The sequence below is a fragment of the Clarias gariepinus genome, chromosome 5 (assembly GCF_024256425.1).
Source record: "Clarias gariepinus isolate MV-2021 ecotype Netherlands chromosome 5, CGAR_prim_01v2, whole genome shotgun sequence".
NCBI classification, from domain to species: domain Eukaryota; kingdom Metazoa; phylum Chordata; class Actinopteri; order Siluriformes; family Clariidae; genus Clarias; species Clarias gariepinus.
Window position 1 is genome coordinate 3,616,969 of NC_071104.1, and position 27,400 is coordinate 3,644,368.

The 27,400-nt window shown below is 43.7% G+C and overlaps 1 protein-coding gene and 16 non-coding genes across 17 annotated transcripts in view; 5 read left to right on the plus strand and 12 right to left on the minus strand.

Annotated features, from left to right (window-relative positions):
• Positions 1–27,400, minus strand: part of LOC128524461 (nuclear factor 7, brain-like) — a 561,325-nt gene that overhangs the window by 246,591 nt on the left and 287,334 nt on the right. The gene's annotated exons all lie outside the window — the stretch shown is intronic.
• On the minus strand, positions 119–200 carry trnas-aga (transfer RNA serine (anticodon AGA)). Its single transcript has one exon. It is a non-coding gene; the product is annotated as a tRNA-Ser (tRNA).
• trnal-cag (transfer RNA leucine (anticodon CAG)) lies at positions 3,955–4,037 on the minus strand. The gene has a single exon. It is a non-coding gene; the product is annotated as a tRNA-Leu (tRNA).
• On the minus strand, positions 4,332–4,413 carry trnas-aga (transfer RNA serine (anticodon AGA)). The gene has a single exon. It is a non-coding gene; the product is annotated as a tRNA-Ser (tRNA).
• On the plus strand, positions 6,339–6,412 carry trnat-ugu (transfer RNA threonine (anticodon UGU)). The gene has a single exon. It is a non-coding gene; the product is annotated as a tRNA-Thr (tRNA).
• On the plus strand, positions 11,024–11,097 carry trnat-agu (transfer RNA threonine (anticodon AGU)). The gene has a single exon. It is a non-coding gene; the product is annotated as a tRNA-Thr (tRNA).
• trnal-cag (transfer RNA leucine (anticodon CAG)) lies at positions 11,909–11,991 on the minus strand. Its single transcript has one exon. It is a non-coding gene; the product is annotated as a tRNA-Leu (tRNA).
• On the minus strand, positions 12,286–12,367 carry trnas-aga (transfer RNA serine (anticodon AGA)). Its single transcript has one exon. It is a non-coding gene; the product is annotated as a tRNA-Ser (tRNA).
• Positions 14,479–14,552, plus strand: trnat-ugu (transfer RNA threonine (anticodon UGU)). The gene has a single exon. It is a non-coding gene; the product is annotated as a tRNA-Thr (tRNA).
• On the plus strand, positions 19,175–19,248 carry trnat-agu (transfer RNA threonine (anticodon AGU)). The gene has a single exon. It is a non-coding gene; the product is annotated as a tRNA-Thr (tRNA).
• On the minus strand, positions 20,052–20,134 carry trnal-uag (transfer RNA leucine (anticodon UAG)). Its single transcript has one exon. It is a non-coding gene; the product is annotated as a tRNA-Leu (tRNA).
• On the minus strand, positions 20,429–20,510 carry trnas-aga (transfer RNA serine (anticodon AGA)). The gene has a single exon. It is a non-coding gene; the product is annotated as a tRNA-Ser (tRNA).
• trnal-cag (transfer RNA leucine (anticodon CAG)) lies at positions 21,125–21,207 on the minus strand. The gene has a single exon. It is a non-coding gene; the product is annotated as a tRNA-Leu (tRNA).
• On the minus strand, positions 21,502–21,583 carry trnas-aga (transfer RNA serine (anticodon AGA)). The gene has a single exon. It is a non-coding gene; the product is annotated as a tRNA-Ser (tRNA).
• Positions 24,450–24,523, plus strand: trnat-agu (transfer RNA threonine (anticodon AGU)). The gene has a single exon. It is a non-coding gene; the product is annotated as a tRNA-Thr (tRNA).
• Positions 25,334–25,416, minus strand: trnal-cag (transfer RNA leucine (anticodon CAG)). The gene has a single exon. It is a non-coding gene; the product is annotated as a tRNA-Leu (tRNA).
• trnas-aga (transfer RNA serine (anticodon AGA)) lies at positions 25,711–25,792 on the minus strand. The gene has a single exon. It is a non-coding gene; the product is annotated as a tRNA-Ser (tRNA).

A 27,400-nucleotide genomic window follows, 5' to 3' on the forward strand; every position in this document is an offset into this window, starting at 1 on the left:
GATGTCACCATTATGTCTTCAGCAAATCACCAACTCTCAAGGGCATGAGGAAATTTGTTACAAATCACAGCCACAACACAATGAGTTGCAACATGTCTTTCTTGCGCAATATAACAGACGTAATCGGCAGGATTCGAACCTGCGCGGGGAGACCCCAATGGATTTCTAGTCCATCGCCATAACCACTCGGCCACGACTACACCACGTGTGCTTATATAGTGTGGGCCCGTGGTTGAATAGACTTTTGCCACGTCTGATTTCATGACTTGACCTCCTCCCCAAAGCAAGCGCTAGATCTTTCCAATACACGCAAGTGTATCGGTTGGCTTAAGTTCAGGATTTTTAGGCTTCAGACAGGAACCACGTTCGCGGTTTACATTAGAAAAACAGCAAAGCAGTTTAGAGAGCAGCCTCTGCAACCATCTATGGGCAATGCTGCAAAATACAGTGAGTAAGATGAAATAATCCTATAAATCATAAACAAGATAACTTTTCATACCCCATCATCATCCAGAAGCTGATTCCTTGACTTCTGCATTCAAACATGCGGTGGAACATCTCAAAAGAATTTTTCAGTATCTGTGAAAATGAAGTTCAGCTCAGTGCTTTGCCTCAACAACACAACCATGTGCAGAGACGTCTAGTAAACAGGAGATCCCAGGAGAAGTGAACAGGAGCATTTAAATCCCAGCAATGCCTCTTGAGGGGCACTTCTGTTGCTATGCAGATCAGACTGGTTTCAGTGGAGGAAATGAAATCTTTGCTTCATGTCTGACCGTTAACAGCTCATGGGTTAAAGTCACACAATGCACAAGCTTTCTGATTAGCCAAGATTAGAGTCCTATCTTGTGTATCCCTAGCACAACTGCTGTCAACATTATGATCCGGTCATTAGCTACATTGCGACTGCAATTCTTTTTACCACACCTTTAAACATTTGTCTGTTAGGACGATGACTAGAGCAGATAATTTCTTGCATTTGCATTGGTTTGGCTGCCTTCTTCTGACATATAATTTGACCTGTGGTTGCAATTATTCAGCTGTTGGGGACCTTTGCAAGCATCAAATCAAGTGTATGAGGCTCATTCACAGAAACGCAACAGAATAATGCTGCTGCCAAATCGTCATTCGTGTGGTAACATGATGTCTCGGATTTGTAGGACCTTATACCACAAAACGTTTAATCTATGGGTGATGAGGAGATACCTTATTTAATATGTTATCTAGCGCTTACTCCAGTGTGTATATGTTGAGGTCTCCATGCTACAGTGCTATCCAAGCAGTGTCTACTGCAACAATCATCTGTTGGTGCGAAAGCTATCCCTTTCTTGCCTTTCTTACAGCCAGAGTTGAATAACTTTGCAAGTCAGACAGGGATCTGTGGCAAATTCCATGGTGAAATCAAGGCATTCTGTGGACGCTGTTGACAGCTTGTGGGATCAGCACCTGCCATAGTTGTTTGCATTTGGTGGAATTTGATTAGTAGCAACAGAAAAGCATCTGCCCAATGAACTCGAGCATCCATGAATCTTGGAGAGCCTGAAAAAAAACACCCTGGTTGGCTCTGTGATGCAATGGATAGCGTGTTGGACTTCTGGACTCAGCTGTGGAGCTATTCAAAGGTTGCGGGTTCGATGCCCCGCCAGAGACACTAACTTGTTACCTTCTTTTTGTCCACACACCATGTCTAAAATGAAATCTTTGGTCAGGAATCCCTGTTCAAGATGCACTTTCCTATGTGCCATATTTGATTGAATGACTTGTCAGCTGAATTTAAGAAATATCATTGTTTTCCACATGTTTCCGCCCATTTGTCCCAAATCAAGCCCTCAGCTCAACTCCAGCTTCAACAAAAGGTTACGACATTGATTCACGCAATCCTTATGGGACAAAGAGCCAAAGTCCACAGCAGCAATCTGATGAACGCTTGCTTGCTTTTAGATGTGCATGGCATGTGGATTTTAATTCCTCCCCCCTGACTGTTGTGATATGCTTGTTAGGACTATGGCTGGAGATCAGCCATAACCTTTTGTTTGCTGTGGCTTGTGTGCCATTTACAGATCTAAAACTTGACATTTTCTTAAGGATTTTCACCCGTTTTGGGATCTTATCAAGCCGAAATCAAAGTTAGGATGTGCAAACAAACATCAAAGCATTTGCATGGCATCGCTGGTTGAGTACTCGTCTTACGAGCTCAGCGAGGTTTGCATGCGGATGGAGGAAATATTAGCATTGCAATCAGATTACGTCTTGGCCAGGAGAGTCTCGGTTAAAAGTGCTGGGTCATGCCTAAGGTGCCGCGCAGGCCATTGGCACTGTGGCTTAGCTGGTGAAAGCATGTGTCTTGTAAACAGGAGATCCTGGGTTCAAATCCCAGCAGTGCCTGTTGTGAGTTTCATCTCTTGGTACACCAGACAAGGTCTGGGTCCAACTGCATGGGGAACTCAAGGCTTAAGTGCTTGTGGTCTCAGGTTGTGGCAGGGTATCTTGCTTTCATCCAGGATTTCTGCTCAGTTTTCATGTGTTTTCCAGAGGTAGACACCTGTCCATGGTGTCAAGCAAGGTAGCTCTATTCCTCCCACAGAAGTGAATGAAAACTGGCATTTTGATTTGCAAGAATTGAATCATTTTCTGAGTAGCCGTGCAACATTTGGTTACATTTAAATGAGGACAATGGCTGTCAATAAGCTAGTATATATATATATATATATATATATATATATATATATATTATTTATTTATTTTTTTTTTTTTTATTTGCTGTAAACTGTATGCCAGTTGCAAATATATAACATACAGTGTGTTTGAAGTTTGTTTATTTTTGCAAGCCTGAAATCTACTGCAACAGGCATGATCTTTGCCTGCAATGAACTTGGAACAACCTGAGTTGAAACACCATGACTGGCAGTTTTGGCGTGCTCTGTGAAGCATGGTATAGCACTGTGGGACTTCATTCATGGTCCTATCATGCTGCATGCCAGTGGAGACAATCTTAGCTTGATAGTCAAGTTCCTGTGCTGGAGCATCTCAGATACGCGAGAGTATATGCGAGAGGCTAAGGTTTGGTTGTGGCGCTGTGGCTTAGTTGGTTAAAGTGCCTGTCTAGTAAAAAGGAGATCCTGGGTTCGAATCCCAGCAGTGCCTCTCACTGTGCACCTCTGTTGCTATGCAGGTCAGACTGGTTTCTGTGGAAAAAAGGAAATCTTTGCTTTATGTCTGACCATTAAATGGGTTAAGGTCACACAATGCACAAGCTTTCTGATTAGCCAAGTTTACAGTCCGATCTTGTGTATCCGTAGGTCATTAGCTATATTGCAAATTGTACATGGCCCAATTGCCCAAGATTGCACTACACACTGCACTTCAATATATATAAATATATGTGTATGTATACATAAAATTACATTACTGAAAGCTCGCTTGTGCCCATTTTCTAAGAAAGCATACAGTGATAAGTTGCTGAAAGCTACTACGATCCGATGTGGATGTCTTTGTCTGATCCAGAGTAGACGTTTTACCTTAGCAAAACAGGAAAGCAGTTTAGAGAGCAACCTCTCCAACCATCTATGGGCAATGCTGCAAAATACAGACAGAAAGATGAAATGAACCTATGAATCATGAACAATGACAAGTTTTCATACCCAATTGTCAAATAGAAGCTGATTCCTTGACTTCACCAATCAAACATGTGCTGGGACATCTCAAAAGAATTTTTCAGCATCCGTGAAAAGGAAGTTCAGCTCAGAACCTGTAGCCTTCATTTCGGCACCCTGCTCCGGGCTTTGCCTCAACAACACAACCATGTCTACATCGTCCAAAAAAACAAAGACACAAGCGCTTGATGAAGAAAAGTGCCAACTTCTTCGCTAGCAAGCAAAGCTATGCTGTGAGAGGTCAAGGTTATTGATCCAAATCCATACACGATTTCCTAAATGCAACAAAGACAGGGGCTCTTGTCAGAAGTGGGATTCGAACCCACGCCTCCAGGGGAGACTGCGACCTGAACGCAGCGCCTTAGACCGCTCGGCCATCCTGACACGGCAATCTCTGGAAAAGTCACGTCTTGCACGGATTACAGGTCGCTGGCCACCCACTCATATAACCGATCGGATGTCTATGAGGCAGCTTGTCATTGGAAGACAGATCAACGTTGGGAAGGGGTGACAGGATTTCTCCACCAAAGCAGCAGCTATTGAGGATGAAAAGGGGGCAGGATGTCACCATTATGTCTTCAGCAAATCACCAACTCTCAAGGGCATGAGGAAATTTGTTACAAATCACAGCCACAACACAATGAGTTGCAACATGTCTTTCTTGCGCAATATAACAGACGTAATCGGCAGGATTCGAACCTGCGCGGGGAGACCCCAATGGATTTCTAGTCCATCGCCATAACCACTCGGCCACGACTACACCACGTGTGCTTATATAGTGTGGGCCCGTGGTTGAATAGACTTTTGCCACGTCTGATTTCATGACTTGACCTCCTCCCCAAAGCAAGCGCTAGATCTTTCCAATACACGCAAGTGTATCGGTTGGCTTAAGTTCAGGATTTTTAGGCTTCAGACAGGAACCACGTTCGCGGTTTACATTAGAAAAACAGCAAAGCAGTTTAGAGAGCAGCCTCTGCAACCATCTATGGGCAATGCTGCAAAATACAGTGAGTAAGATGAAATAATCCTATAAATCATAAACAAGATAACTTTTCATACCCCATCATCATCCAGAAGCTGATTCCTTGACTTCTGCATTCAAACATGCGGTGGAACATCTCAAAAGAATTTTTCAGTATCTGTGAAAATGAAGTTCAGCTCAGTGCTTTGCCTCAACAACACAACCATGTGCAGAGACGTCTAGTAAACAGGAGATCCCAGGAGAAGTGAACAGGAGCATTTAAATCCCAGCAATGCCTCTTGAGGGGCACTTCTGTTGCTATGCAGATCAGACTGGTTTCAGTGGAGGAAATGAAATCTTTGCTTCATGTCTGACCGTTAACAGCTCATGGGTTAAAGTCACACAATGCACAAGCTTTCTGATTAGCCAAGATTAGAGTCCTATCTTGTGTATCCCTAGCACAACTGCTGTCAACATTATGATCCGGTCATTAGCTACATTGCGACTGCAATTCTTTTTACCACACCTTTAAACATTTGTCTGTTAGGACGATGACTAGAGCAGATAATTTCTTGCATTTGCATTGGTTTGGCTGCCTTCTTCTGACATATAATTTGACCTGTGGTTGCGATTATTCAGCTGTTGGGGACCTTTGCAAGCATCAAATCAAGTGTATGAGGCTCATTCACAGAAACGCAACAGAATAATGCTGCTCCCAAATCGTCATTCGTGTGGTAACATGATGTCTCGGATTTGTAGGACCTTATACCACAAAACGTTTAATCTATGGGTGATGAGGAGATACCTTATTTAATATGTTATCTAGCGCTTACTCCAGTGTGTATATGTTGAGGTCTCCATGCTACAGTGCTATCCAAGCAGTGTCTACTGCAACAATCATCTGTTGGTGCGAAAGCTATCCCTTTCTTGCCTTTCTTACAGCCAGAGTTGAATAACTTTGCAAGTCAGACAGGGATCTGTGGCAAATTCCATGGTGAAATCAAGGCATTCTGTGGACGCTGTTGACAGCTTGTGGGATCAGCACCTGCCATAGTTGTTTGCATTTGGTGGAATTTGATTAGTAGCAACAGAAAAGCATCTGCCCAATGAACTCGAGCATCCATGAATCTTGGAGAGCCTGAAAAAAAACACCCTGGTTGGCTCTGTGATGCAATGGATAGCGTGTTGGACTTCTGGACTCAGCTGTGGAGCTATTCAAAGGTTGCGGGTTCGATGCCCCGCCAGAGACACTAACTTGTTACCTTCTTTTTATCCACACACCATGTCTAAAATGAAATCTTTGGTCAGGAATCCCTGTTCAAGATGCACTTTCCTATGTGCCATATTTGATTGAATGACTTGTCAGCTGATAGGCTAATTCCTCCCCCCTGACTGTTGTGATATGCTTGTTAGGACTATGGCTGGAGATCAGCCATAACCTTTTGTTTGCTGTGGCTTGTGTGCCATTTACAGATCTAAAACTTGACATTTTCTTAAGGATTTTCACCCGTTTTGGGATCTTATCAAGCCGAAATCAAAGTTAGGATGTGCAAACAAACATCAAAGCATTTGCATGGCATCGCTGGTTGAGTACTCGTCTTACGAGCTCAGCGAGGTTTGCATGCGGATGGAGGAAATATTAGCATTGCAATCAGATTACGTCTTGGCCAGGAGAGTCTCGGTTAAAAGTGCTGGGTCATGCCTAAGGTGCCGCGCAGGCCATTGGCACTGTGGCTTAGCTGGTGAAAGCACCTGTCTTGTAAACAGGAGATCCTGGGTTCAAATCCCAGCAGTGCCTGTTGTGAGTTTCATCTCTTGGTACACCAGCCAAGGTCTGGGTCCAACTGCATGAGGAACTCAAGGCTTAAGTGCTTGTGGTCTCAGGTTGTGGCAGGGTATCTTGCTTTCAGCCAGGATTTCTGCTCAGTTTTCATGTGTTTTCCAGAGGTAGACACCTGTCCATGGTGTCAAGCAAGGTAGCTCTATTCCTCCCACAGAAGTGAATGAAAACTGGCATTTTGATTTGCAAGAATTGAATCATTTTCTGAGTAGCCGTGGAACATCTTTGTTACGTCCCCAGGTCTAGGGTCCCAGGGCGTAATAAATAATAAAATCTTGAACAACCAACTTGGTCTTTGTTTTCTTTTATTTTTTTACACACACACACACACACACACACACCGGAAGCTCTCGGCTTCAGGGTTGGGCCAAGGCCAAAACAATAAACAAAAACCCCGCCCTATCTCCTCCCAAAACTAACTAAGCTACAAAGAAAACTAAACCAAAAACACAGGGCTAAACTAACTCCCTAACTAAACATTCAAAACAGGAGAAAACGGGTCTAACTGAAATGGCACCCAACCCCTACTGCTTCCACAAAAGAAATACATATATAAACAAAAAGATAACTATTAACAATATCTACAACAATATAACATTTAACATAAACACAAGAGACCAAAACACACACCCCACAAGCTCACAACACAGGCGCGACCAACAGCTTTCTATTTTGTAACATAAACCAACACAAGCAACAATCTCCAAACACATCACACAGCGCGCCCTTCCGGCTTCCCCCCGCAATCTTAAAAAGACGCGCAGGTCCAAAGACGGCCAATCCTGGCGCACGTCACGTACGTCCAATCAGGGCGGGGCCACCTGCAGGAAAGGGAAAGCGAGAGAGAGAGAGAGAAAAAGAGCGCGCGTGCACGCCGCCACCAGCATCCGCGCATTTACGCCTACATTTACATGCCACACACACGGGCATGTAACACCCCCACCCATAAAAGTCAAAAATCCTATTTTGACTAAAAACATACAGAATAACTAAGGATACCCAACAACAGAAAAAAGATATGCTTCGCAATTTTTTTTCACACCAGATAACACCTTTTGTATTAACCTTTGAAAGGGAGCTAGAGCGTTTCGCATACCAAAGGCCATAACGGTATATCGCAAGAAATTATCTGGTGTTACGAACGCGGAGACATCCGAAGCACGCTGCGTAAGTGGCACCTGCCAATAACCCTTTAACAAATCCAATTTTGTTACGAGGAATGAGGCACCAACACAGATCAGCACAGTTGCACAGATTAAAATAGTTGCAAAACATGTAGGCAATGATGGACCAGCCTTCTGGGCCGCCGCTAACTGCGAGCGTCCCATCTGTAATGGTAAAACGTCATGGTTGGGTAAAATTGGTTCAACACACAGTTTTCCCGTCATAGGTGTAGATTGCATAAAAGAATCAGACAAATCCACTACATCGTCAAATTTTCGTGCCTGTGCACGTGTAACTACACATGATGAAAATACAGCAGGAAATTGAGAAGAGAGGTCACTTTTCACATCTGTTATAGGGGTATCTACAACAATTGGTTGTGGAAAAACAACACCACCAGCTAGGTCATTTCCTAAAATAATCTGTACTCCGTCAACAGGGAGTTCAGCACAAATTCCAACACACACTTCCCCCTTTACGATGTCAGTTTGAAGGTAGACAGTATGGAGCGGAACTTTAACACAGCCTGCTCCTATACCCCGCAAAATTACATCAGCTCCCGTGTACGTTTTCTGTGACAAAGGTAGTGTGCCAGCTAGCATCAAGCTTTGGGCTGCCCCTGTATCCCGCAGAACAGACACTGACCTGGGAATTCCTTCCGAGCTGTCTGCCACCCATCCCTGCAACATGAAGGGTTTATATGCCGCTATTGTTGGATCAGGTAAAACATGTTCTCTTTGTCTTTTAATAAAACCTACAGTTTTAGATTTCGCTGATGCATTTTTTTTCTTTTTCCAGGCTTCGCAGTCTGAAATAAGATGATCTTTACTGAGGCAATAAAAACAGACTCTACCTCCCCCCGTGCGATACTGAGAACTTCTAAAAACCCCTCCCCTCGCCGGTCTCACATCACCAGCCGAAGGATTCACCTGCCCTTCAACCCCACGGACAGCAAATTTATCAGTTCTCAACGTGGGAGTAAAAACTGTTCGGTGTGTTAAAACGAACTCGTCAGCCAGCACAGCGGCTGCTGACAGAGACGTGACTTTTTGTTCGTTTAAGTGAATGACTATATTTTCAAATATACAGTTTTTAAAGTCTTCTAGTAAGATTAACTCTTTTAAGGCTTCAAAGGTAGTAGTTTTAGTTGCCGCACACCACTTTTCAAAAAGAGCTTGCTTTTCTCGGGCGAACTCAACAAAAGTTTGTTTGTCTATCTTCTTATGGGCTCTAAATTTTTGTCTATACGCCTCCGGTACTAACTCATAAGCACGGAGGACAGTTTGTTTAACCACGTCGTAATCTAGACTTTGTTCTATTGGCAACGCTGAACAAACGTCTTGCGCTTTGCCGGTTAGCTTACATTGTAAAAGTAGAGCCCACATCGCTCTTGGCCACTGCAAAGTAGCTGCCACACGTTCAAAGGCTATAAAATAGCTATCCACTTCGGTTTCTCTAAACGGAGGGACTAAATTAATATGTTTGCTCACGTCAAAATTCGGCAAAGAAATAGTTACTGGGGCAGAAACGACACTAGAAGAGACCGGCGCAGGCCCCGTAGGTAACTGAGCAAACGACGGAGAAGCAGGGGAACTCTCCAACGCGCTCTCAGCCCGGTGAAGCCGGCTGTGATCTCGCTGAAAACGCTCCCTCTCTATCTCAAGCTCTAGTTCCCTTAAACGAAGCCTTTTTGCCTCAGTTTCTTCTCGTTTAATTTCCAATTCTATTTCTTTTGCTTTTAAATTTAATAGTTGGTCCGAATTTGTTAATAATGACGTGGGAGGTGGTGCAGTTAATTGGTACCTGGAAGTTGTGGGTGAGTGTGGCGTAGATGGTGGCTTCACGTCGACTTCCGTCGGCGTTGAAGAGCTCCTATCATCAGCATCCCTTCCAGAATCCTCAGGCAGAATCTGCTGTTTAACCAATTGTTTATATAATATTTTTTTCACCTCCGTTTTTGAGACATTACGTGGCACATCCACTCCAAAAAAATCAGCTATTTTAAACAAATCGTCTTTACGACAGTGATTAAACTGCTCCGTGCTAGGAGATAGCATAAAGGCAATTAGATCAAAATCCATTTTTTTTTTATATGTACCAACTGTACAAACAAACTAAAGAAGGCAGCCAAACAAACTATTGTATAATCCGCAATCGCCGAGCCCTCACTTTATTAATGAGCCACCCACTTTCTTATTTGCCCGGGCAATGGACGAGCCCCCACTTTATTATTCGCAATGGACGAGCCCCCACTTTGTTACGTCCCCAGGTCTAGGGTCCCAGGGCGTAATAAATAATAAAATCTTGAACAACCAACTTGGTCTTTGTTTTCTTTTATTTTTTTACACACACACACACACACACACACACACACACACCGGAAGCTCTCGGCTTCAGGGTTGGGCCAAGGCCAAAACAATAAACAAAAACCCCGCCCTATCTCCTCCCAAAACTAACTAAGCTACAAAGAAAACTAAACCAAAAACACAGGGCTAAACTAACTCCCTAACTAAACATTCAAAACAGGAGAAAACGGGTCTAACTGAAATGGCACCCAACCCCTACTGCTTCCACAAAAGAAATACATATATAAACAAAAAGATAACTATTAACAATATCTACAACAATATAACATTTAACATAAACACAAGAGACCAAAACACACACCCCACAAGCTCACAACACAGGCGCGACCAACAGCTTTCTATTTTGTAACATAAACCAACACAAGCAACAATCTCCAAACACATCACACAGCGCGCCCTTCCGGCTTCCCCCCGCAATCTTAAAAAGACGCGCAGGTCCAAAGACGGCCAATCCTGGCGCACGTCACGCATGTCCAATCAGGGCGGGGCCACCTGCAGGAAAGGGAAAGCGAGAGAGAGAGAGAGAAAAAGAGCGCGCGTGCACGCCGCCACCAGCATCCGCGCATTTACGCCTACATTTACATGCCACACACACGGGCATGTAACATTTGCCTGATGTTGACATTTGGTTACATTTAAATGAGGACAATGGCTGTCAATAAGCTAGTATATATATATATATATATATATATATATATATATATATTTTTTTTTTTTTTTTTTTTTTTGCTGTAAACTGTATGCCAGTTGCAAATATATAACATACAGTGTGTTTGAAGTTTGTTTATTTTTGCAAGCCTGAAATCTACTGCAACAGGCATGATCTTTGCCTGCAATGAACTTGGAACAACCTGAGTCGAAACACCATGACTGGCAGTTTTGGCGTGCTCTGGGAAGCATGGTATAGCACTGTGGGACTTCATTCATGGTCCTATCATGCTGCATGCCAGTGGAGACAATCTTAGCTTGATAGTCAAGTTCCTGTGCTGGAGCATCTCAGATACGCGAGAGTATATGCGAGAGGCTAAGGTTTGGTTGTGGCGCTGTGGCTTAGTTGGTTAAAGTGCCTGTCTAGTAAACAGGAGATCCTGGGTTCGAATCCCAGCAGTGCCTCTCACTGTGCACCTCTGTTGCTATGCAGGTCAGACTGGTTTCTGTGGAAAAAAGGAAATCTTTGCTTTATGTCTGACCATTAAATGGGTTAAGGTCACACAATGCACAAGCTTTCTGATTAGCCAAGTTTACAGTCCGATCTTGTGTATCCATAGGTCATTAGCTATATTGCAAATTGTACATGGCCCAATTGCCCAAGATTGCACTACACACTGCACTTCAATATATATAAATATATGTGTATGTATACATAAAATTACATTACTGAAAGCTCGCTTGTGCCCATTTTCTAAGAAAGCATACAGTGATAAGTTGCTGAAAGCTACTACGATCCGATGTGGATGTCTTTGTCTGATCCAGAGTAGACGTTTTACCTTAGCAAAACAGGAAAGCAGTTTAGAGAGCAACCTCTCCAACCATCTATGGGCAATGCTGCAAAATACAGACAGAAAGATGAAATGAACCTATGAATCATGAACAATGACAAGTTTTCATACCCAATTGTCAAATAGAAGCTGATTCCTTGACTTCACCAATCAAACATGTGCTGGGACATCTCAAAAGAATTTTTCAGCATCCGTGAAAAGGAAGTTCAGCTCAGAACCTGTAGCCTTCATTTCGGCACCCTGCTCCGGGCTTTGCCTCAACAACACAACCATGTCTACATCGTCCAAAAAATTGAAGAAGCAAGCGCTTGATGAAGAAAAGTGCCAACTTCTTCGCTAGCAAGCAAAGCTATGCTGTGAGAGGTCAAGGTTATTGATGCAGATCCATACATGATTTCCTAAATGCAACAAAGAGAAGGGGCTCTTGTCAGAAGTGGGATTCGAACCCACGCCTCCAGGGGAGACTGCGACCTGAACGCAGCGCCTTAGACCGCTCGGCCATCCTGACACGGCGGTCTCTAGAAAGGTCACGTCTTGCACGGATTACAGGTCGCTGGCCACGCACTCATATAACCGATCGGATGTCTATGAGGCAGCTTGTCATTAGAAGACAGATCAACGTTGGGAAGGGGTGACAGGATTTCTCCACCAAAGCAGCAGCTATTGAGGATGAAAAGGGGGCAGGATGTCACCATTATGTCTTCAGCAAATCACCAACTCTTGAGGGCATGAGGAAATTTGTTACAAATCACAGCCACAACACAATGAGTTGCAACATGTCTTTCTTGCGCAATATAACAGACGTAATCGGCAGGATTCGAACCTGCGCGGGGAGACCCCAATGGATTTCTAGTCCATCGCCTTAACCACTCGGCCACGACTACACCGCGTGTGCTTACATAGTGTGGGCCCGTGGTTGAATAGACTTTTGCCACGTCTGATTTCATGACTTGACCTCCTCCCCAAAGCAAGCGCTAGATCTTTCCAATACACGCAAGTGTATCGGTTGGCTTAAGTTCAGGATTTTTAGGCTTCAGACAGGAACCACGTTCGCGGTTTACCTTAGAAAAACAGCAAAGCAGTTTAGAGAGCAGCCTCTGCAACCATCTATGGGCAATGCTGCAAAATACAGTGAGAAAGATGAAATAATCCTATAAATCATAAACAAGATAACTTTTCATACCCCATCATCATCCAGAAGCTGATTCCTTGACTTCTGCATTCAAACATGCGGTGGAACATCTCAAAAGAATTTTTCAGTATCTGTGAAAATGAAGTTCAGCTCAGTGCTTTGCCTCAACAACACAACCATGTGCAGAGACGTCTAGTAAACAGGAGATCCCAGGAGAAGTGAACAGGAGCATTTAAATCCCAGCAATGCCTCTTGAGGGGCACTTCTGTTGCTATGCAGATCAGACTGGTTTCAGTGGAGGAAATGAAATCTTTGCTTCATGTCTGACCGTTAACAGCTCATGGGTTAAAGTCACACAATGCACAAGCTTTCTGATTAGCCAAGATTAGAGTCCTATCTTGTGTATCCCTAGCACAACTGCTGTCAACATTATGATCCGGTCATTAGCTACATTGCGACTGCAATTCTTTTTACCACACCTTTAAACATTTGTCTGTTAGGACGATGACTAGAGCAGATAATTTCTTGCATTTGCATTGGTTTGGCTGCCTTCTTCTGACATATAATTTGACCTGTGGTTGCGATTATTCAGCTGTTGGGGACCTTTGCAAGCATCAAATCAAGTGTATGAGGCTCATTCACAGAAACGCAACAGAATAATGCTGCTGCCAAATCGTCATTCGTGTGGTAACATGATGTCTCGGATTTGTAGGACCTTATACCACAAAACGTTTAATCTATGGGTGATGAGGAGATACCTTATTTAATATGTTATCTAGCGCTTACTCCAGTGTGTATATGTTGAGGTCTCCATGCTACAGTGCTATCCAAGCAGTGTCTACTGCAACAATCATCTGTTGGTGCGAAAGCTATCCCTTTCTTGCCTTTCTTACAGCCAGAGTTGAATAACTTTGCAAGTCAGACAGGGATCTGTGGCAAATTCCATGGTGAAATCAAGGCATTCTGTGGACGCTGTTGACAGCTTGTGGGATCAGCACCTGCCATAGTTGTTTGCATTTGGTGGAATTTGATTAGTAGCAACAGAAAAGCATCTGCCCAATGAACTCGAGCATCCATGAATCTTGGAGAGCCTGAAAAAAATCACCCTGGTTGGCTCTGTGATGCAATGGATAGCGTGTTGGACTTCTGGACTCAGCTGTGGAGCTATTCAAAGGTTGCGGGTTCGATGCCCCGCCAGAGACACTAACTTGTTACCTTCTTTTTATCCACACACCATGTCTAAAATGAAATCTTTGGTCAGGAATCCCTGTTCAAGATGCACTTTCCTATGTGCCATATTTGATTGAATGACTTGTCAGCTGAATTTAAGAAATATCATTGTTTTCCACATGTTTCCGCCCATTTGTCCCAAATCAAGCCCTCAGCACAACTCCAGCTTCAACAAAAGGTTACGACATTGATTCACGCAATCCTTATGGGACAAAGAGCCAAAGTCCACAGCAGCAATCTGATGAACGCTTGCTTGCTTTTAGATGTGCATGGCATGTGGATTTTAATTCCTCCCCCCTGACTGTTGTGATATGCTTGTTAGGACTATGGCTGGAGATCAGCCATAACCTTTTGTTTGCTGTGGCTTGTGTGCCATTTACAGATCTAAAACTTGACATTTTCTTAAGGATTTTCACCCGTTTTGGGATCTTATCAAGCCGAAATCAAAGTTAGGATGTGCAAACAAACATCAAAGCATTTGCATGGCATCGCTGGTTGAGTACTCGTCTTACGAGCTCAGCGAGGTTTGCATGCGGATGGAGGAAATATTAGCATTGCAATCAGATTACGTCTTGGCCAGGAGAGTCTCGGTTAAAAGTGCTGGGTCATGCCTAAGGTGCCGCGCAGGCCATTGGCACTGTGGCTTAGCTGGTGAAAGCACCTGTCTTGTAAACAGGAGATCCTGGGTTCAAATCCCAGCAGTGCCTGTTGTGAGTTTCATCTCTTGGTACACCAGACAAGGTCTGGGTCCAACTGCATGAGGAACTCAAGGCTTAAGTGCTTGTGGTCTCAGGTTGTGGCAGGGTATCTTGCTTTCAGCCAGGATTTCTGCTCAGTTTTCATGTGTTTTCCAGAGGTAGACACATGTCCATGGTGTCAAGCAAGGTAGCTCTATTCCTCCCACAGAAGTGAATGAAAACTGGCATTTTGATTTGCAAGAATTGAATCATTTTCTGAGTAGCCGTGGAACATCTTTGTTACGTCCCCAGGTCTAGGGTCCCAGGGCGTAATAAATAATAAAATCTTGAACAACCAACTTGGTCTTTGTTTTCTTTTATTTTTTTACACACACACACACACACACACACACCGGAAGCTCTCGGCTTCAGGGTTGGGCCAAGGCCAAAACAATAAACAAAAACCCCGCCCTATCTCCTCCCAAAACTAACTAAGCTACAAAGAAAACTAAACCAAAAACACAGGGCTAAACTAACTCCCTAACTAAACATTCAAAACAGGAGAAAACGGGTCTAACTGAAATGGCACCCAACCCCTACTGCTTCCACAAAAGAAATACATATATAAACAAAAAGATAACTATTAACAATATCTACAACAATATAACATTTAACATAAACACAAGAGACCAAAACACACACCCCACAAGCTCACAACACAGGCGCGACCAACAGCTTTCTATTTTGTAACATAAACCAACACAAGCAACAATCTCCAAACACATCACACAGCGCGCCCTTCCGGCTTCCCCCCGCAATCTTAAAAAGACGCGCAGGTCCAAAGACGGCCAATCCTGGCGCACGTCACGCACGTCCAATCAGGGCGGGGCCACCTGCAGGAAAGGGAAAGCGAGAGAGAGAGAGAGAAAAAGAGCGCGCGTGCACGCCGCCACCAGCATCCGCGCATTTACGCCTACATTTACATGCCACACACACGGGCATGTAACACCCCCACCCATAAAAGTCAAAAATCCTATTTTGACTAAAAACATACAGAATAACTAAGGATACCCAACAACAGAATAAAGATATGCTTCGCAATTTTTTTTCACACCAGATAACACCTTTTGTATTAACCTTTGAAAGGGAGCTAGAGCGTTTCGCATACCAAAGGCCATAACGGTATATCGCAAGAAATTATCTGGTGTTACGAACGCGGAGACATCCGAAGCACGCTGCGTAAGTGGCACCTGCCAATAACCCTTTAACAAATCCAATTTTGTTACGAGGAATGAGGCACCAACACAGATCAGCACAGTTGCACAGATTAAAATAGTTGCAAAACATGTAGGCAATGATGGACCAGCCTTCTGGGCCGCCGCTAACTGCGAGCGTCCCATCTGTAATGGTAAAACGTCATGGTTGGGTAAAATTGGTTCAACACACAGTTTTCCCGTCATAGGTGTAGATTGCATAAAAGAATCAGACAAATCCACTACATCGTCAAATTTTCGTGCCTGTGCACGTGTAACTACACATGATGAAAATACAGCAGGAAATTGAGAAGAGAGGTCACTTTTCACATCTGTTATAGGGGTATCTACAACAATTGGTTGTGGAAAAACAACACCACCAGCTAGGTCATTTCCTAAAATAATCTGTACTCCGTCAACAGGGAGTTCAGCACAAATTCCAACACACACTTCCCCCTTTACGATGTCAGTTTGAAGGTAGACAGTATGGAGCGGAACTTTAACACAGCCTGCTCCTATGCCCCGCAAAATTACATCAGCTCCCGTGTACGTTTTCTGTGACAAAGGTAGTGTGCCAGCTAGCATCAAGCTTTGGGCTGCCCCTGTATCCCGCAGAACAGACACTGACCTGGGAATTCCTTCCGAGCTGTCTGCCACCCATCCCTGCAACATGAAGGGTTTATATGCCGCTATTGTTGGATCAGGTAAAACATGTTCTCTTTGTCTTTTAATAAAACCTACAGTTTTAGATTTCGCTGATGCATTTTTTTTCTTTTTCCAGGCTTCGCAGTCTGAAATAAGATGATCTTTACTGAGGCAATAAAAACAGACTCTACCTCCCCCCGTGCGATACTGAGAACTTCTAAAAACCCCTCCCCTCGCCGGTCTCACATCACCAGCCGAAGGATTCACCTGCCCTTCAACCCCACGGACAGCAAATTTATCAGTTCTCAACGTGGGAGTAAAAACTGTTCGGTGTGTTAAAACGAACTCGTCAGCCAGCACAGCGGCTGCTGACAGAGACGTGACTTTTTGTTCGTTTAAGTGAATGACTATATTTTCAAATATACAGTTTTTAAAGTCTTCTAGTAAGATTAACTCTTTTAAGGCTTCAAAGGTAGTAGTTTTAGTTGCCGCACACCACTTTTCAAAAAGAGCTTGCTTTTCTCGGGCGAACTCAACAAAAGTTTGTTTGTCTATCTTCTTATGGGCTCTAAATTTTTGTCTATACGCCTCCGGTACTAACTCATAAGCACGGAGGACAGTTTGTTTAACCACGTCGTAATCTAGACTTTGTTCTATTGGCAACGCTGAACAAACGTCTTGCGCTTTGCCGGTTAGCTTACATTGTAAAAGTAGAGCCCACATCGCTCTTGGCCACTGCAAAGTAGCTGCCACACGTTCAAAGGCTATAAAATAGCTATCCACTTCGGTTTCTCTAAACGGAGGGACTAAATTAATATGTTTGCTCACGTCAAAATTCGGCAAAGAAATAGTTACTGGGGCAGAAACGACACTAGAAGAGACCGGCGCAGGCCCCGTAGGTAACTGAGCAAACGACGGAGAAGCAGGGGAACTCTCCAACGCGCTCTCAGCCCGGTGAAGCCGGCTGTGATCTCGCTGAAAACGCTCCCTCTCTATCTCAAGCTCTAGTTCCCTTAAACGAAGCCTTTTTGCCTCAGTTTCTTCTCGTTTAATTTCCAATTCTATTTCTTTTGCTTTTAAATTTAATAGTTGGTCCGAATTTGTTAATAATGACGTGGGAGGTGGTGCAGTTAATTGGTACCTGGAAGTTGTGGGTGAGTGTGGCGTAGATGGTGGCTTCACGTCGACTTCCGTCGGCGTTGAAGAGCTCCTATCATCAGCATCCCTTTCAGAATCCTCAGGCAGAATCTGCTGTTTAACCAATTGTTTATATAATATTTTTTTCACCTCCGTTTTTGAGACATTACGTGGCACATCCACTCCAAAAAAATCAGCTATTTTAAACAAATCGTCTTTACGACAGTGATTAAACTGCTCCGTGCTAGGAGATAGCGTAAAGGCAATTAGATCAAAATCCATTTTTTTTTTAATATGTACCAACTGTACAAACAAACTAAAGAAGGCAGCCAAACAAACTATTGTATAATCCGCAATCGCCGAGCCCTCACTTTATTAATGAGCCACCCACTTTCTTATTTGCCCGGGCAATGGACGAGCCCCCACTTTATTATTCGCAATGGACGAGCCCCCACTTTGTTACGTCCCCAGGTCTAGGGTCCCAGGGCGTAATAAATAATAAAATCTTGAACAACCAACTTGGTCTTTGTTTTCTTTTATTTTTTTACACACACACACACACACACACACACACACACACACACACACACACCGGAAGCTCTCGGCTTCAGGGTTGGGCCAAGGCCAAAACAATAAACAAAAACCCCGCCCTATCTCCTCCCAAAACTAACTAAGCTACAAAGAAAACTAAACCAAAAACACAGGGCTAAACTAACTCCCTAACTAAACATTCAAAACAGGAGAAAACGGGTCTAACTGAAATGGCACCCAACCCCTACTGCTTCCACAAAAGAAATACATATATAAACAAAAAGATAACTATTAACAATATCTACAACAATATAACATTTAACATAAACACAAGAGACCAAAACACACACCCCACAAGCTCACAACACAGGCGCGACCAACAGCTTTCTATTTTGTAACATAAACCAACACAAGCAACAATCTCCAAACACATCACACAGCGCGCCCTTCCGGCTTCCACCCGCAATCTTAAAAAGACGCGCAGGTCCAAAGACGGCCAATCCTGGCGCACGTCACGCATGTCCAATCAGGGCGGGGCCACCTGCAGGGAAGGGAAAGCGAGAGAGAGAGAGAGAAAAAGAGCGCGCGTGCACGCCGCCACCAGCATCCGCGCATTTACGCCTACATTTACATGCCACACACACGGGCATGTAACATTTGCCTGGTGTTGACATTTGGTTACATTTAAATGAGGACAATGGCTGTCAATAAGCTAGTATATATATATATATATATATATATATATATTTTTTTTTTTTTTTTTTTTTTTTTTTTTGCTGTAAACTGTATGCCAGTTGCAAATATATAACATACAGTGTGTTTGAAGTTTGTTTATTTTTGCAAGCCTGAAATCTACTGCAACAGGCATGATCTTTGCCTGCAATGAACTTGGAACAACCTGAGTCGAAACACCATGACTGGCAGTTTTGGCGTGCTCTGGGAAGCATGGTATAGCACTGTGGGACTTCATTCATGGTCCTATCATGCTGCATGCCAGTGGAGACAATCTTAGCTTGATAGTCAAGTTCCTGTGCTGGAGCATCTCAGATACGCGAGAGTATATGCGAGAGGCTAAGGTTTGGTTGTGGCGCTGTGGCTTAGTTGGTTAAAGTGCCTGTCTAGTAAACAGGAGATCCTGGGTTCGAATCCCAGCAGTGCCTCTCACTGTGCACCTCTGTTGCTATGCAGGTCAGACTGGTTTCTGTGGAAAAAAGGAAATCTTTGCTTTATGTCTGACCATTAAATGGGTTAAGGTCACACAATGCACAAGCTTTCTGATTAGCCAAGTTTACAGTCCGATCTTGTGTATCCGTAGGTCATTAGCTATATTGCAAATTGTACATGGCCCAATTGCCCAAGATTGCACTACACACTGCACTTCAATATATATAAATATATGTGTATGTATACATAAAATTACATTACTGAAAGCTCGCTTGTGCCCATTTTCTAAGAAAGCATACAGTGATAAGTTGCTGAAAGCTACTACGATCCGATGTGGATGTCTTTGTCTGATCCAGAGTAGACGTTTTACCTTAGCAAAAGCAGTTTAGAGAGCAACCTCTCCAACCATCTATGGGCAATGCTGCAAAATACAGACAGAAAGATGAAATGAACCTATGAATCATGAACAATGACAAGTTTTCATACCCAATTGTCAAATAGAAGCTGATTCCTTGACTTCACCAATCAAACATGTGCTGGGACATCTCAAAAGAATTTTTCAGCATCCGTGAAAAGGAAGTTCAGCTCAGAACCTGTAGCCTTCATTTTGGCACCCTGCTCCGGCTTTGCCTCAACAACACAACCATGTCTACATCGTCCAAAAAAACAAAGAAGCAAGCGCTTGATAAAGAAAAGTGCCAACTTCTTCGCTAGCAAGCAAAGCTATGCTGTGAGAGGTCAAGGTTATTGATGCAGATCCATACATGATTTCCTAAATGCAACAAAGAGAAGGGGCTCTTGTCAGAAGTGGGATTCGAACCCACGCCTCCAGGGGAGACTGCGACCTAAACGCAGCGCCTTAGACCGCTCGGCCATCCTGACACGGCGGTCTCTAGAAAGGTCACGTCTTGCACGGATTACAGGTCGCTGGCCACGCACTCATATAACCGATCGGATGTCTATGAGGCAGCTTGTCATTGGAAGACAGATCAACGTTGGGAAGGGGTGACAGGATTTCTCCACCAAAGCAGCAGCTATTGAGGATGGAAAGGGGGCAGGATGTCACCATTATGTCTTCAACAAAGCACCAACTCTTAAGGGCATGAGGAAATTTGTTACAAATCACAGCCACAACACAATGAGTTGCAACATGTCTTTCTTGTGCAATATAACAGACGTAATCGGCAGGATTCGAACCTGCGCGGGGAGACCCCAATGGATTTCTAGTCCATCGCCTTAACCACTCGGCCACGACTACACCGCGTGTGCTTACATAGTGTGGGCCCGTGGTTGAATAGACTTTTGCCACGTCTGATTTCATGACTTGACCTCCTCCCCAAAGCAAGCGCTAGATCTTTCCAATACACGCAAGTGTATCGGTTGGCTTAAGTTCGGGATTTTTAGGCTTCAGACAGGAACCACGTTCGCGGTTTACCTTAGAAAAACAGCAAAGCAGTTTAGAGAGCAGCCTCTGCAACCATCTATGGGCAATGCTGCAAAATACAGTGAGAAAGATGAAATGAACCTATGTATCATGAACAATGATAACTTTTCATACCCAATTGTCAAATAGAAGCTGATTCCTTGACTTCACCAATCAAACATGTGCTGGGACATCTCAAAAGAATTTTTCAGCATGCATGAAAAGGAAGTTCAGCACAGAACCTGTAGCCTTGATTTTGGCACCCTGCTCCGGGCTTTGCCTCAACAATACAACCATGTCTACATCGTCCAAAAAATTGAAGAAGCAAGCGCTTGATGAAGAAAAGTGCCAACTTCTTCGCTAGCAAGCAAAGCTATGCTGTGAGAGGTCAAGGTTATTGATGCAGATCCATACATGATTTCCTAAATGCAACAAAGAGAAGGGGCTCTTGTCAGAAGTGGGATTCGAACCCACGCCTCCAGGGGAGACTGCGACCTGAACACAGCGCCTTAGACCCCTCGGCCATCCTGACACGGCGGCCTCTAGAAAGGTCACGTCTTGCACGGATTACAGGTCGCTGGCCACGCACTCATATAACCGATCGGATGTCTATGAGGCAGCTTGTCATTGGAAGACAGATCAACGTTGGGAAGGGGTGACAGGATTTCTCCACCAAAGCAGCAGCTATTGAGGATGAAAAGGGGGCAGGATGTCACCATTATGTCCTCAGCAAATCACCAACTCTTAAGGGCATGAGGAAATTTGTTACAAATCACAGCCACAACACAATGAGTTGCAACATGTCTTTCTTGCGCAATATAACAGACGTAATCGGCAGGATTCGAACCTGCGCGGGGAGACCCCAATGGATTTCTAGTCCATCGCCTTAACCACTCGGCCACGACTACACTGCGTGTGCTTACATAGTGTGGGCCCGTGGTTGAATAGACTTTTGCCACGTCTGATTTCATGACTTGACCTCCTCCCCAAAGCAAGCGCTAGATCTTTCCAATACACGCAAATGTATCGGTTGGCTTAAGTTCAGGATTTTTAGGCTTCAGACAGGAACCACGTTCACGTTTTACCTTAGAAAAACAGCAAAGCAGTTTAGAGAGCAGCCTCTGCAACCATACATGCTGCAAAATACAGTGAGAAAGATGAAATAATCCTATAAATCATAAACAAGACAACTTTTCATACCCCATCATCATCCAGAAGCTGATTCCTTGACTTCTGCATTCAAACATGCGGTGGAACATCTCAAAAGAATTTTTCAGTATCTGTGAAAATGAAGTTCAGCTCAGTGCTTTGCCTCAACAACACAACCATGTGCCGAGACGTCTAGTAAACAGGAGATCCCAGGAGAGGTGAACAGGAGCATTTAAATCCCAGCAATGCCTCTTGAGGGGCACTTCTGTTGCTATGCAGATCAGACTGGTTTCAGTGGAGGAAATGAAATCTTTGCTTCATGTCTGACCGTTAACAGCTCATGGGTTAAAGTCACACAATGCACAAGCTTTCTGATTAGCCAAGATTAGAGTCCTATCTTGTGTATCCCTAGCACAACTGCTGTCAACATTATGATCCGGTCATTAGCTACATTGCGACTGCATATCTTTTTACCACACCTTTAAACATTTGTCTGTTAGGACGATGACTAGAGCAGATAATTTCTTGCATTTGCATTGGTTTGGCTGCCTTCTTCTGACATATAATTTGACCTGTGGTTGCGATTATTCAGCTGTTGGGGACCTTTGCAAGCATCAAATCAAGTGTATGAGGCTCATTCACAGAAACGCAACAGAATAATGCTGCTGCCAAATCGTCATTCGTGTGGTAACATGATGTCTCGGATTTGTAGGACCTTATACCACAAAACGTTTAATCTATGGGTGATGAGGAGATACCTTATTTAATATGTTATCTAGCGCTTACTCCAGTGTGTATATGTTGAGGTCTCCATGCTACAGTGCTATCCAAGCAGTGTCTACTGCAACAATCATCTGTTGGTGCGAAAGCTATCCCTTTCTTGCCTTTCTTACAGCCAGAGTTGAATAACTTTGCAAGTCAGACAGGGATCTGTGGCAAATTCCATGGTGAAATCAAGGCATTCTGTGGACGCTGTTGACAGCTTGTGGGATCAGCACCTGCCATAGTTGTTTGCATTTGGTGGAATTTGATTAGTAACAACAGAAAAGCATCTGCTCAATGAACTCGAGCATCCATGAATCTTAGAGAGCCTGAAAAAAAACACCCTTGTTGGCTCTGTGATGCAATGGATAGCGTGTTGGACTTCTGGACTCAGCTGTGGAGCTATTCAAAGGTTGCGGGTTCGATGCCCCGCCAGAGACACTAACTTGTTACCTTCTTTTTATCCACACACCATGTCTAAAATGAAATCTTTGGTCAGGAATCCCTGTTCAAGATGCACTTTCCTATGTGCCATATTTGATTGAATGACTTGTCAGCTGAATTTAAGAAATATCATTGTTTTCCACATGTTTCCGCCCATTTGTCCCAAATCAAGCCCTCAGCTCAACTCCAGCTTCAACAAAAGGTTACGACATTGATTCACGCAATCCTTATGGGACAAAGAGCCAAAGTCCACAGCAGCAATCTGATGAACGCTTGCTTGCTTTTAGATGTGCATGGCATGTGGATTTTAATTCCTCCCCCCTGACTGTTGTGATATGCTTGTTAGGACTATGGCTGGAGATCAGCCATAACCTTTTGTTTGCTGTGGCTTGTGTGCCATTTACAGATCTAAAACTTGACATTTTCTTAAGGATTTTCACCCGTTTTGGGATCTTATCAAGCCGAAATCAAAGTTAGGATGTGCAAACAAACATCAAAGCATTTGCATGGCATCGCTGGTTGAGTACTCGTCTTACGAGCTCAGCGAGGTTTGCATGCGGATGGAGGAAATATTAGCATTGCAATCAGATTACGTCTTGGCCAGGAGAGTCTCGGTTAAAAGTGCTGGGTCATGCCTAAGGTGCCGCACAGGCCATTGGCACTGTGGCTTAGCTGGTGAAAGCACGTGTCTTGTAAACAGGAGATCCTGGGTTCAAATCCCAGCAGTGCCTGTTGTGAGTTTCATCTCTTGGTACACCAGACAAGGTCTGGGTCCAACTGCATGGGGAACTCAAGGCTTAAGTGCTTGTGGTCTCAGGTTGTGGCAGGGTATCTTGCTTTCAGCCAGGATTTCTGCTCAGTTTTCATGTGTTTTCCAGAGGTAGACACCTGTCCATGGTGTCAAGCAAGGTAGCTCTATTCCTCCCACAGAAGTGAATGAAAACTGGCATTTTGATTTGCAAGAATTGAATCATTTTCTGAGTAGCCGTGCAACATTTGGTTACATTTAAATGAGGACAATGGCTGTCAATAAGCTAGTATATATATATATATATATATATATATATATATATATATATTATTATTATTATTTTTTTTTTTTTTATTTGCTGTAAACTGTATGCCAGTTGCAAATATATAACATACAGTGTGTTTGAAGTTTGTTTATTTTTGCAAGCCTGAAATCTACTGCAACAGGCATGATCTTTGCCTGCAATGAACTTGGAACAACCTGAGTCAAAACACCATGACTGGCAGTTTTGGCGTGCTCTGTGAAGCATGGTATAGCACTGTGGGACTTCATTCATGGTCCTATCATGCTGCATGCCAGTGGAGACAATCTTAGCTTGATAGTCAAGTTCCTGTGCTGGAGCATCTCAGATACGCGAGAGTATATGCGAGAGGCTAAGGTTTGGTTGTGGCGCTGTGGCTTAGTTGGTTAAAGTGCCTGTCTAGTAAACAGGAGATCCTGGGTTCGAATCCCAGCAGTGCCTCTCACTGTGCACCTCTGTTGCTATGCAGGTCAGACTGGTTTCTGTTGAAAAAAGGAAATCTTTGCTTTATGTCTGACCATTAAATGGGTTAAGGTCACACAATGCACAAGCTTTCTGATTAGCCAAGTTAACAGTCCGATCTTGTGTATCTGTAGGTCATAAGCTATATTGCAAATTGTACATGGCCCAATTGCCCAAGATTGCACTACACACTGCACTTCAATATATATAATATATGTGTATGTATACATAAAAATACATTACTGAAAGCTCGCTTGTGCCCATTTTCTAAGAAAGCATACAGTGATAAGTTGCTGAAAGCTACTACGATCCGATGTGGATGTCTTTGTCTGATCCAGAGTAGACGTTTTACCTTAGCAAAACAGGAAAGCTATTTAGAGAGCAACCTCTCCAACCATCTATGGGCAATGCTGCAAAATACAGACAGAAAGATGAAATGAACCTATGTATCATGAACAATGATAACTTTTCATACCCAATTGTCAAATAGAAGCTGATTCCTTGACTTCACCAATCAAACATGTGCTGGGACATCTCAAAAGAATTTTTCAGCATGCATGAAAAGGAAGTTCAGCACAGAACCTGTAGCCTTGATTTTGGCACCCTGCTCCGGGCTTTGCCTCAACAACACAACCATGTCTACATCGTCCAAAAAATTGAAGAAGCAAGCGCTTGATGAAGAAAAGTGCCAACTTCTTCGCTAGCAAGCAAAGCTATGCTGTGAGAGGTCAAGGTTATTGATGCAGATCCATACATGATTTCCTAAATGCAACAAAGAGAAGGGGCTCTTGTCAGAAGTGGGATTCGAACCCACGCCTCCAGGGGAGACTGCGACCTGAACACAGCGCCTTAGACCCCTCGGCCATCCTGACACGGCGGCCTCTAGAAAGGTCACGTCTTGCACGGATTACAGGTCGCTGGCCACGCACTCATATAACCGATCGGATGTCTATGAGGCAGCTTGTCATTGGAAGACAGATCAACGTTGGGAAGGGGTGACAGGATTTCTCCACCAAAGCAGCAGCTATTGAGGATGAAAAGGGGGCAGGATGTCACCATTATGTCCTCAGCAAATCACCAACTCTTAAGGGCATGAGGAAATTTGTTACAAATCACAGCCACAACACAATGAGTTGCAACATGTCTTTCTTGCGCAATATAACAGACGTAATCGGCAGGATTCGAACCTGCGCGGGGAGACCCCAATGGATTTCTAGTCCATCGCCTTAACCACTCGGCCACGACTACACTGCGTGTTCTTACATAGTGGGCCCGTGGTTGAATAGACTTTTGCCACGTCTGATTTCATGACTTGACCTCCTCCCCAAAGCAAGCGCTAGATCTTTCCAATACACGCAAGTGTATCGGTTGGCTTAAGTTCAGGATTTTTAGGCTTCAGACAGGAACCACGTTCATGTTTTACCTTAGAAAAACAGCAAAGCAGTTTAGAGAGCAGCCTCTGCAACCATACATGCTGCAAAATACAGTGAGAAAGATGAAATAATCCTATAAATCATAAACAAGACAACTTTTCATACCCCATCATCATCCAGAAGCTGATTCCTTGACTTCTGCATTCAAACATGCGGTGGAACATCTCAAAAGAATTTTTCAGTATCTGTGAAAATGAAGTTCAGCTCAGTGCTTTGCCTCAACAACACAACCATGTGCAGAGACGTCTAGTAAACAGGAGATCCCAGGAGAGGTGAACAGGAGCATTTAAATCCCAGCAATGCCTCTTGAGGGGCACTTCTGTTGCTATGCAGATCAGACTGGTTTCAGTGGAGGAAATGAAATCTTTGCTTCATGTCTGACCGTTAACAGCTCATGGGTTAAAGTCACACAATGCACAAGCTTTCTGATTAGCCAAGATTAGAGTCCTATCTTGTGTATCCCTAGCACAACTGCTGTCAACATTATGATCCGGTCATTAGCTACATTGCGACTGCATATCTTTTTACCACACCTTTAAACATTTGTCTGTTAGGACGATGACTAGAGCAGATAATTTCTTGCATTTGCATTGGTTTGGCTGCCTTCTTCTGACATATAATTTGACCTGTGGTTGCGATTATTCAGCTGTTGGGGACCTTTGCAAGCATCAAATCAAGTGTATGAGGCTCATTCACAGAAACGCAACAGAATAATGCTGCTGCCAAATCGTCATTCGTGTGGTAACATGATGTCTCGGATTTGTAGGACCTTATACCACAAAACGTTTAATCTATGGGTGATGAGGAGATACCTTATTTAATATGTTATCTAGCGCTTACTCCAGTGTGTATATGTTGAGGTCTCCATGCTACAGTGCTATCCAAGCAGTGTCTACTGCAACAATCATCTGTTGGTGCGAAAGCTATCCCTTTCTTGCCTTTCTTACAGCCAGAGTTGAATAACTTTGCAAGTCAGACAGGGATCTGTGGCAAATTCCATGGTGAAATCAAGGCATTCTGTGGACGCTGTTGACAGCTTGTGGGATCAGCACCTGCCATAGTTGTTTGCATTTGGTGGAATTTGATTAGTAACAACAGAAAAGCATCTGCTCAATGAACTCGAGCATCCATGAATCTTAGAGAGCCTGAAAAAAAACACCCTTGTTGGCTCTGTGATGCAATGGATAGCGTGTTGGACTTCTGGACTCAGCTGTGGAGCTATTCAAAGGTTGCGGGTTCGATGCCCCGCCAGAGACACTAACTTGTTACCTTCTTTTTATCCACACACCATGTCTAAAATGAAATCTTTGGTCAGGAATCCCTGTTCAAGATGCACTTTCCTATGTGCCATATTTGATTGAATGACTTGTCAGCTGAATTTAAGAAATATCATTGTTTTCCACATGTTTCCGCCCATTTGTCC